General features: G+C 40.9%; 1 long non-coding RNA gene across 4 annotated transcripts in view; it reads left to right on the top strand.

Moving 5' to 3' along the window:
• The window catches only part of LOC128776490 (uncharacterized), a 54,067-nt gene that overhangs the window by 19,588 nt on the left and 25,370 nt on the right, over positions 1-9,109 (top strand). The gene's annotated exons all lie outside the window — the stretch shown is intronic.

Here is a 9,109-nt window from a genome sequence, read left to right as displayed (position 1 = left end):
GGTGTCCAAAAGGCATGGACCACCATGTCCACACCCGTTGGAGAATTTGTCTTTGTTGAACAGCAGGAGTTCAAGTAGATTCTGCAGCTTAGAGTTATTTTTATTTTTATTTATTTTTATTTTAGAGGGAGGGAGAAAGAGCGCGAGTGAGCAGGAGAGGGGCAGAGGGAGAGAGAGAATCTTAAGCAGGCTCCATGCTCAGTGTGGAGCCTGAAACAGGGCTCAATCCCACGACCCTGGGATCGTGACCTGAGCCTAAATCAAGAGTCGGTCACTCGACTGACTGAGCCACCTAGGCACTCCTAGAGTTATTTTTAAAAGACACAGCATTCCTAACATAGATTTAAAATAATAATAAAAATATTGGGGCACCTGGGTGGCTCAGTCGGTTAAGCATCCAACTTTGGCTCAGGTCGTGATCCTATGGTTCGTGAGTTCGAGCCCTGCGTCAGGCTCTGTGCTGACAGTTCAGAGTCTGGAGCCTGTTTCAGATTCTGTGTCTCCCTCTCTCTGCCGCTCTCTGCTCACACTTTGTCTCTCTCTCTCTCAAAAATAACGTTAAAAAAATTTTTTTAAATAATAAAAAAAATAAAAATATTTAAAACAATAATTTAAAATGTTAGGAAAGCATTTGTAGACGAAGGTAAGAATCGGCTGAGAGAAGAAAAGTGAACAGTGTTTTAAACAGAGATGTTAACATAGGCAAATGTCACTGTATTAGAATGTGGTACCCATTTCTGTGAATGTAAATCACATTTCAATGTTTCACTCACTAAATGTTATAAAGAAGTTCACAGATTAGGCAGAATTTTTTTTTTTTTTTTTAGTAATAGGGAACTTTTGTAAAATTGGCACACTGCTAAAGTAGGATGTTATTTATTTTTATTTATGTTTAAAATTTTTTTTTTAATTTTTAATGTTTATTTATTTTGGACAGAGAGAGACAGAGCATGAGCGGGGGGGGTGGAGGGGGGGGGCGGGGAGTGGGCAGAGAGAGAAGGAGACACCGAATCCAAACCAGGCTCCAGGCTCCAAGCTGTCAGCACAGAGCCTGACACAGGGCTCAAACTCACAGACTGTGAGATCATGACCTGAGCCGAAGTCGGACGCTCAACCGACTGAGCCACCCAGGCATCCCTAAAAATTTTTAATTAAATCCAAAATAGTTAACATATAGTGTAGTAATGGTTTCAGCAGTAGAAATGGTTTCATCACTTACGTACAACACCCAGTACTTATCCCAACAAGTACCCTCCTTAATACCCATCATCCATCACCCCATTTAGCCCATTCCCCCACCCAACACCCCTCCAGCAACCCTCAGTTTGTTTTCTGTATTTAAGATTCTTAAATACAGTTTGTCTCCCTCCCTGTTTTTGTCTTGTCTTATTTTTAAAATAGGACTTTGTGTGTGTGTGTGTGTGTGTGTGTGTGTGTGTGTGTGTGATGCAACAGAGTTGGTGCCCAGCATTATGGTGAAATACTTATTCCTTGTTCCTGGTGTCTCTTTCCATGTTGAGTGAGCTCTGCTAATGACATTCTCAGCTCTACTCTACCCTCCTTGTTTTCTCCTCTCCAGAAACAGAAGAGTAACTTTTCAGATTCGGATTTTGGAAGAGCCTCTGTCCACAGGATTCATGCATTTGGGACTGCTCTCCCATGCCAAACGTTTTGTGGGAGTCTGCTCTTACCGTGGGAAAGTTGAGATTTTTAGACTGTGATTAGGTGATAATGGAAAGATCTTTGTTGCCATATTGTCCAAGAGTTCTATCAATAATAAAACTGACCCATATGACACTCCTTTATCTTTAAATTAGTTCCAGGCTCTGGTGCTAAAAGCAGAGGTGTTACTGAACCCCCTTAAGCAACAGTATCTATGGCTTAGGTACTCTGCATTAGTGGTTCTCAAACTGTGGTCTGAGGACCTGTGGGAATCTGTCCTTGAGACCCTTTCAGAGGCCTGGGCGGAGGGGAGCAAAACTGTTTTCTTAATAATACTAAGATGTTCTTTGCCTTTTTCATTCTTGTTCTGACAAGTGAACAGTGGAGTTTCCGGAGGCTTACATGATGTGTGTAATAAATACAAACATATACGTGTGTGTGTGTGTGTGTGTGTGTGTGTGTGTGTGTGTGTGTCTGTGTATAATCTCACATAATAATCTCACATAAGTCAAGACTCTTTGGGGCCCTCACTAATTTTAAGAGTATAGAGGGGCTCTTGGAACAAAAGTTTGAAAATCGCTCTCTAAACCATAACGGGAAGACAAATGCTCTTGCCTAAAACTAGAAGCTTCTGGGTGGCTCTGTTATGGAAATGTGTAAGAGATCCCCCAGGAGATAGCTTACTTATTTCAAATAGGAAAAAAAAAAGGGATTGGGAGCTCTGTGATTTTAGACATTTCCATTTACCCAACTCAAGAATGGAATGGATGAATTCATAAGCCAGTATTCATTGAGGGTCATCTCTGTGCTGGACACTGTTTCCCAGGCAGTAGGGGTTCAATCACTGCCTTCTGGAAGCTCACAGTCAAGTAGGGGAAACAAACCAATGAAGAGACAGTGGTAATAGGGAGTGGCAGGCGTACTACAGAAACACAGAGGGAGGGGGGGTGCCTGGGTGACTCAGTGGTTGAGCGCCCAACTTCGGCTCAGGTCACGATCTCACGATTTGTGGGTTTGAGCCCCACGTCGGGCTCTGTGCTGACAGCTCATAGCCTGGAGCCTGCTTTGGATTCTGTGTCTCCCTCTCTCTCTGCCCCTCCCCTGCTTGCATTCTGTTTCTGTCTCTGTCTCTCTCAAAAATAAATAAACATTAAAAAAAAGAAAAGAGGGGCGCCTGGGTGGCGCAGTCAGTTGAGCGTCCGACTTCAGCCAGGTCACGATCTCGCGGTCCGTGAGTTCGAGCCCCGCGTCAGGCTCTGGGCTGATGGCTCGGAGCCTGGAGCCTGTTTCCAATTCTGTGTCTCCCTCTCTCTCTGCCCCTCCCCCGTTCATGCTCTGTCTCTCTCTGTCCCAAAAATAAATAAAAAACGTTGAAAAAAAAAAAAAAAAAAAAAAAGAAAAGAAACACAGAGGGATATCTAAATCCAGGGAGCAAGGAGAGGGATGAACACTTTAGACTGGGTCTTGATAACAGGTGAGAATTAGCCAGAAGAGGAAAAGGTGATGGAAACATTAAAATATGCAAAGACTTAAAACTGTTTTTCAAACAGTTGATTGGGCCCCATTAGTAGGTCATGAAATCAATTTCATGTGTCATGGCTAGCATTAAAAAAAAATCTATCAGAAAGCATCTCAGATACTATGGATAAGTATTCTTTCATGAAACTTCCCCTACTCCTGCTCCCTCATTGTATGTGTGTGTGAGAGAGACCGGGGGAGGGAGGGAAACACTGTACTGGGTTACAGTGTAAAATGTATTGTGTATTGTTGGTTGAAATCATGTTTGAAACCATTGGTCTAGAGGCATGAGAGGAAGCATCATATATTTAACAGATTGTAAGCAGTGATTCGATACGGATATAATAGGAGTGGCAAGTAGGTAGTGCTGCTGAAGGGGTAAGTAGGAACCAGATCATAGAGAGCCTTAATGACTTACAGAGTAGTTTGGATTTTATCCGAAAGGCAACGAAGTACCATTCAAGGATTTTAGGAAGAAGAGTAACACGATCAAGATGTAGCGGTTGAATAAAAATCATTCTAGCAGCTGTGAGAAGGATGGAGGGGGTGGTGTTGGTAAGATCTGATGCAAGGAGGCCTCTTTTAAAGTTACTCCAAAAATCCAAGGGCCTGAACTAAAGCAGGAGGAACGGAGATGGTTATAATAGTTTTTAATTTATTAGAGCTCTTTTTAAAAATTGTGTGATTATTCCTCTTAACAGCATTCTGCCTAGTTTCATAGTTACATTATACACTAGAATATAAGCTACATGAAGGCAGGAATTTTTGTATCCTTTTTAAAACCTCAGCATCCTCAGAAATGAGAACAATACTTAACATAAATCAGATGCTCAATAAATCTTTGTTGAATGAATGGGTGGTAAATGAATTCTCTTATCCTCGGAAAGTATTAATTATAGGAGGTTAAGTTTTCTTCTCCCTGTGTTGTCTTTGTAGTCTCCTTTTCCTTCCTTTCCTTTTCTTGTTTAATTTAATTTATTTTTTTAATTTTCTCGATCTTTCGTGGTAAGGAGTTTCCTAAATGTTCAGTGATCTTTCTGTGTTCATTTATTTTCAAGGCAGTTTGAATGCTCCCTGGGTGTTGGTGGAAAGACAGTGATTGCTGGAGGTCCAGTCATTTCATTGGGTGATTCCCAAATGTCCATTTTGATGTCTTTTCTCTTGTGTCCCTTCCATAATAGAGAATCTTCTTATCTTCTGCCTTGGGAATAAGGTTCTGGCCACCAGAATTCTGGGGGCCAAAGGGGATGAAGGATTTGGGGTTGAACTATTGAGTGGGTAGACTTCCACTTAATTCTTGGTTTTAGTGCGACTCTTGACCCCTGGGCCTAGTTTCCCTGATGTGTCTGAGGGAGAGCCTCACTGGGTCAGTTTCTCTAAAGATTGGTTTTCTCCTCTTTTGGTGGGAAGGGGGGAGGGGTGGTTGTCCATTTGCCTGGGGTCTGTCGGCTCTTTAGTCGAACTTCCTACCTTCTTTTTCGAGCACCTTTCCTTATCCTTGCCTTCCAAGGTCTCTGATGCATCCAGATTCTGAGCGTATCCAGGGGTCTGTGCTGGGAATTCACTTCCTTCTCATCTGCACACCCCCTGTTCGTGTCCTGAGGCTTCAGCTCTGCTCCTCAGCTACCATTCATCCCTGTGCTTTCAGCATCAAAATTTTGTTGACATCTTTTATATCACTGTTGTCTTTACTACTGTGCTATTTGTCCTTGTGAGTTGATAGCATTTTTATTCCCTTACTGTCATTTTAGAAGGGTTTCAGGAATCAGTGGAAACAAACTCATGCATTTTATCTCTCATGTTTAAACGGAACTCTCAGAAAGGCAATTTAGAGAATAGCCTTGAGTAGATTAATGACTAGTCCCACTTTCTCCTTCATTTTCTCAGATTTACTCACATTCGTTCAGTTATCTAGGAAAAGCATTTTAGAGTATCGTTCATGTGCTTTGATTTTAGCAATACGATTTCCCTTCCAGTGTAAGGAACGATGCCAGGATCTAGGGATGATTCTTTGAGAACATGTTACATTACCTGAACATTTACACCCATTAATAAATTTAACCAGTCAGTGAGTTCGTCTTTGGCCTTTAACAGTTTTGACATGGAAAAGCCTGATAGAAAGTCTATCTGAGATAAATCACTGGGTTCTACTCCTGAAGCCAAGACTCCACTGTATGTTAACTAACTTGAATTTAAATAAAACAAACAAATGAAAAGAATATCTTTTCTATTTTCTATAAAAAAATCTATCTGCAGCAACTGGAAAGTTTTGATACATTACTATACATGGGAAAAAATTACTAGAATGATTGATCATCATAAAATTAAGAAAATATTGAGGCAGTCATCAAAGTGCTTTAAAAAAAAAGTTCCTAAATAAATAAATGCATGTCATGAATGCATCCTGTCTCTTGTTTGTGACATAAGAGCAGGGGAAAATAAGGGCTGGAAATTTGGTGACCAGATGCTCTGATTCCACATCAGAGTCCCAGGTAATTATGATGTAGCATTCCGTCCTAATTCCTCATGTTACCTAACCACTGCTGAATGTATTCCGCAGAGCTGATGATAAACTATCGTTTTATCTTCTAAGAATTCACGGCAGCACCTTTTCCAAATGTTGTGTGGCATCTGCTGAAGTCCTTCTGGTCTAACACTCAGGCGAGCAGTTAAGATACTGATTCTTGCCCGGATTTATGTACGTATGTGTGTATGTGTGCGTGTATTTAAAATTCCCAGAAAATTGGATTAAATATGATTGTCTGGTGGGTGTCTTTTGATATATGCCTTTATTTTTATTTTGTAACTCAGGTAAACTGAGGTATCATATGCAAATAATAAAATTCACACCTTTTAGGTATACAGTTCAGTGGATTCTGCTAAATGGGTGCCACCGTCACCATTAAGACCCATCCATTGTCTTCACGATGTATGGTCAGTCCCCTCCCCGACCTCCAGGCCACCACTGATCTGTTCTCTGTTCCCATAATCCACTGACGTCGGAATCTGTCGGTATGATTTTAGCAATAAGAATATATTGGTGTACAGTTAATGAGGAGCGGCCATAGGCTCTTTGGTGGGAGTCATCGCTTCTTTGCAACTTTTGTTCTGCCCAGTTGGTTCTTATTGATGAACTGAAGGGATTTCAGAGAAATGTAGGATTCCAGGAACTTAAAATAAGTCTTATGAGAGGATTTCAGGTTCTCAAAACACACAAGTAATGAGCTCTCCTTTGACCTGTCAGCCCCAACAGCTTCTCAGCCACACTTTCTAATTTCCAGACCCTTGAAGGTTGTTTCAGCTTGGGCAGGTTGGATGTACTGACCGGAGTGATCACATCCTGAATTTTAAATTACAGAGACGATGTATGAACAACCCCAAAGCAGAAGGACTCTGTGAACACTTTATTTCCCACACGCAAATGCACCCCATTCAGATAACCTTGGAATGTGTTTCTCTCAGCCAGAGCAGTTATCTGAGGGTATCTGTATCGAGCATGTCTATTAAAAGCAGTAGGAATGGGCACGTAGTTACATGCCAAGTCCCTTCTGATTTTGACAGTGCTGGGTATTTTTAGTTTTAACATACTACCGTGTAAACTTTGATAGTCTAAAGTAACTAGTAACTTGAAATGTTAAAGGAAAGTTCATTTGCCTCAGTATCCAAATCATTTACTCTTAACTATATTGGGATGTGTGTTGGTTTATTCCCAGAAAATTTCCCATTCGGCAAATCTGAAAACAACGCATTTACTCAGTTATTTATTTATTTTTATTTCTATTTTTGTAGTGTGTTACTCCCAGGAGAAAGTTCATGTTTGTAGGAAGCTAGCCCTAAAAAGAAGTTTAGAGGTCACATTGTCCATCCTGTTTCTGGTACAGGGAAGGAGTCTGAGACTCAAAAAGATGACTTCCTGGGGACGCTGGAGCAAAGATTAATTTCAGAAATTTTTATGTAGTCTAAGTACTTTTCATAGTCATTTAATATTTCTAAGCCTAAATTAGTAATACATATATCCACACCAGAGCTCAAACTACCAACCCACATTTATTCCACCAGTCATTAAAACTTGTATTTTGTAACAACTCCTCACCAGGGACATTGGCATGCACATTATCTCATCACTGTCACAGGTATAAAATTAATTAAATTTGGTCTCCTCTGAAATATTCGCTAAACATTTACCTGCACGTAGCACAAAGATAGCCACCACATTACTCAACACCTGGCAAATCTAAGTCTGAAGGCACATTTTTTATGTACCTGATTGATGACCATAACAGACACTAGATACTATTTTCACCATCTACATGGTCGACAAGTACTGTATTCTTAAGAATTTTAAGAAACTACAAATTGTTAGACACTTTTGTGTTTTGAGGGAATATTCCTGTGATTGGATCAGGGTTTCAGGGACTCCTGGGTGGACTTGGCTTTCACCTTGTGATAATTCTCCAATCTTTGGAAAAGATAAATCAGATTTAGGAAACGAGCATGTGACATGTGTGAGTGTTTACCCCTTGCTGCCTCGCTGGGCAGCAATCATTAAGTATAGTTCTAGAAATCCTATTATTGAGATGACTTCCAATATGGCAGCTGTAGTCCTTGTAACCATGGCTACTGAGTATCACGGTACCCCCTGTGCTGAGGCCTCACAGACACACTGCTGTCAGCATTCGCACTTTGCTTGCTCTCCTCTGTCTTGTTTCCTGACAGAAATGATTCCAGTGGATTCTTTTTCTGTTAGACAGTGTGTCAATTAGGATGAGGTTCTGTGTGAGTAAAAGAAACTTGGCTTCTGTCTGTTAAACAAAATAGAAGTGGTTTTCCATCCCATAAAAGAAGACGGAGGCAGGCAGCCCAGAACTTCTCAGTCCTAGTGGCAGGCCTGAAGAAGAACAGAAAGCAGAAGGGCAAACTGGGGTTTCTTTCCACTGGGTCTGTTCACTTTAAGTACCATTTCCAGAAATCTCACACAGCACTTCTGTTTATAACATGTAGCTGCAGTTTAGGCATATGGATAAGGCAGGCTGCAAGGGTGGCTGGGAAATGTAAGCGTTTGTTCTGAGTAGCAATGTGCCCAGCTAGGAAGAGGGCGAGGGAGGAAGGGCAGATGAGTGTTGTGGTTGAGAACTAAATTCCTGCCACAGATAATTTTGCATTGCAATATTCTATCTGTATCCATGAAGCCTGAACTGCTCATAAGTAATGACCACCATATTACAGAAATAGTAACGTGGAGAGCTGGCTGGTGCAGTTAGCCCAGTAAGCAGTCCTTTGGACATCCTCAGAGAAGCTCAGAGACTGTTCTTATGTCATAGGAGTACATTCACAGTAACTATTTACTCTTATTTTTTTTTGATGTTTGTTTATTTTTGAGAGAGAGAGAGAGCGGGGGAGGGACAGAGAGAGGGAGACAGAGGATCCAGAGCGAGCTCTGTGCTGACAACAGAGAGCCCAATGTGGGGCTCGAACCCACGGACCATGAGATCATGACCTGAGCCGAAGTTGAATGCTTAACTGACCGAGCCACCCAGACACCCCTATAACTACTTACTGTTTACTAGAATGCTTTCAGTTACAGGAATTCAAATAAAGTTTAAAATAAAACCAAAAAGTTATTCAACCCATATAAAATTTAACAGAATCTTGGGGAATATAATAGACTGAATAAAAAAACATGAGAAATCTAAAACACGGCAAAATAGGCTATAAAAGTTATTAATGGCTTCCTATGAAAGAAAAATGGTTGCTCAATGCAGTCCCCCAAATAAGCTTGTTTTAATTTTTAGGGAGTTTGAAGAAATCCAGTACCAATTTATATTCTACTTCCTGCCTCTTTCTTTGCATAGATTCATTAATCATAGATCTTTCAAGATAACTTCCCCTGATATTTTGTACTACCATTTACCGGTTGTGTGATTTTTAA

The sequence above is a fragment of the Panthera pardus genome, unplaced genomic scaffold (assembly GCF_024362965.1).
Source record: "Panthera pardus isolate Hobbes unplaced genomic scaffold, ASM2436296v1 HiC_scaffold_13, whole genome shotgun sequence".
Taxonomy (NCBI): Eukaryota; Metazoa; Chordata; class Mammalia; order Carnivora; family Felidae; genus Panthera; species Panthera pardus.
This window is presented reverse-complemented; position numbering and strand designations above follow the sequence as displayed.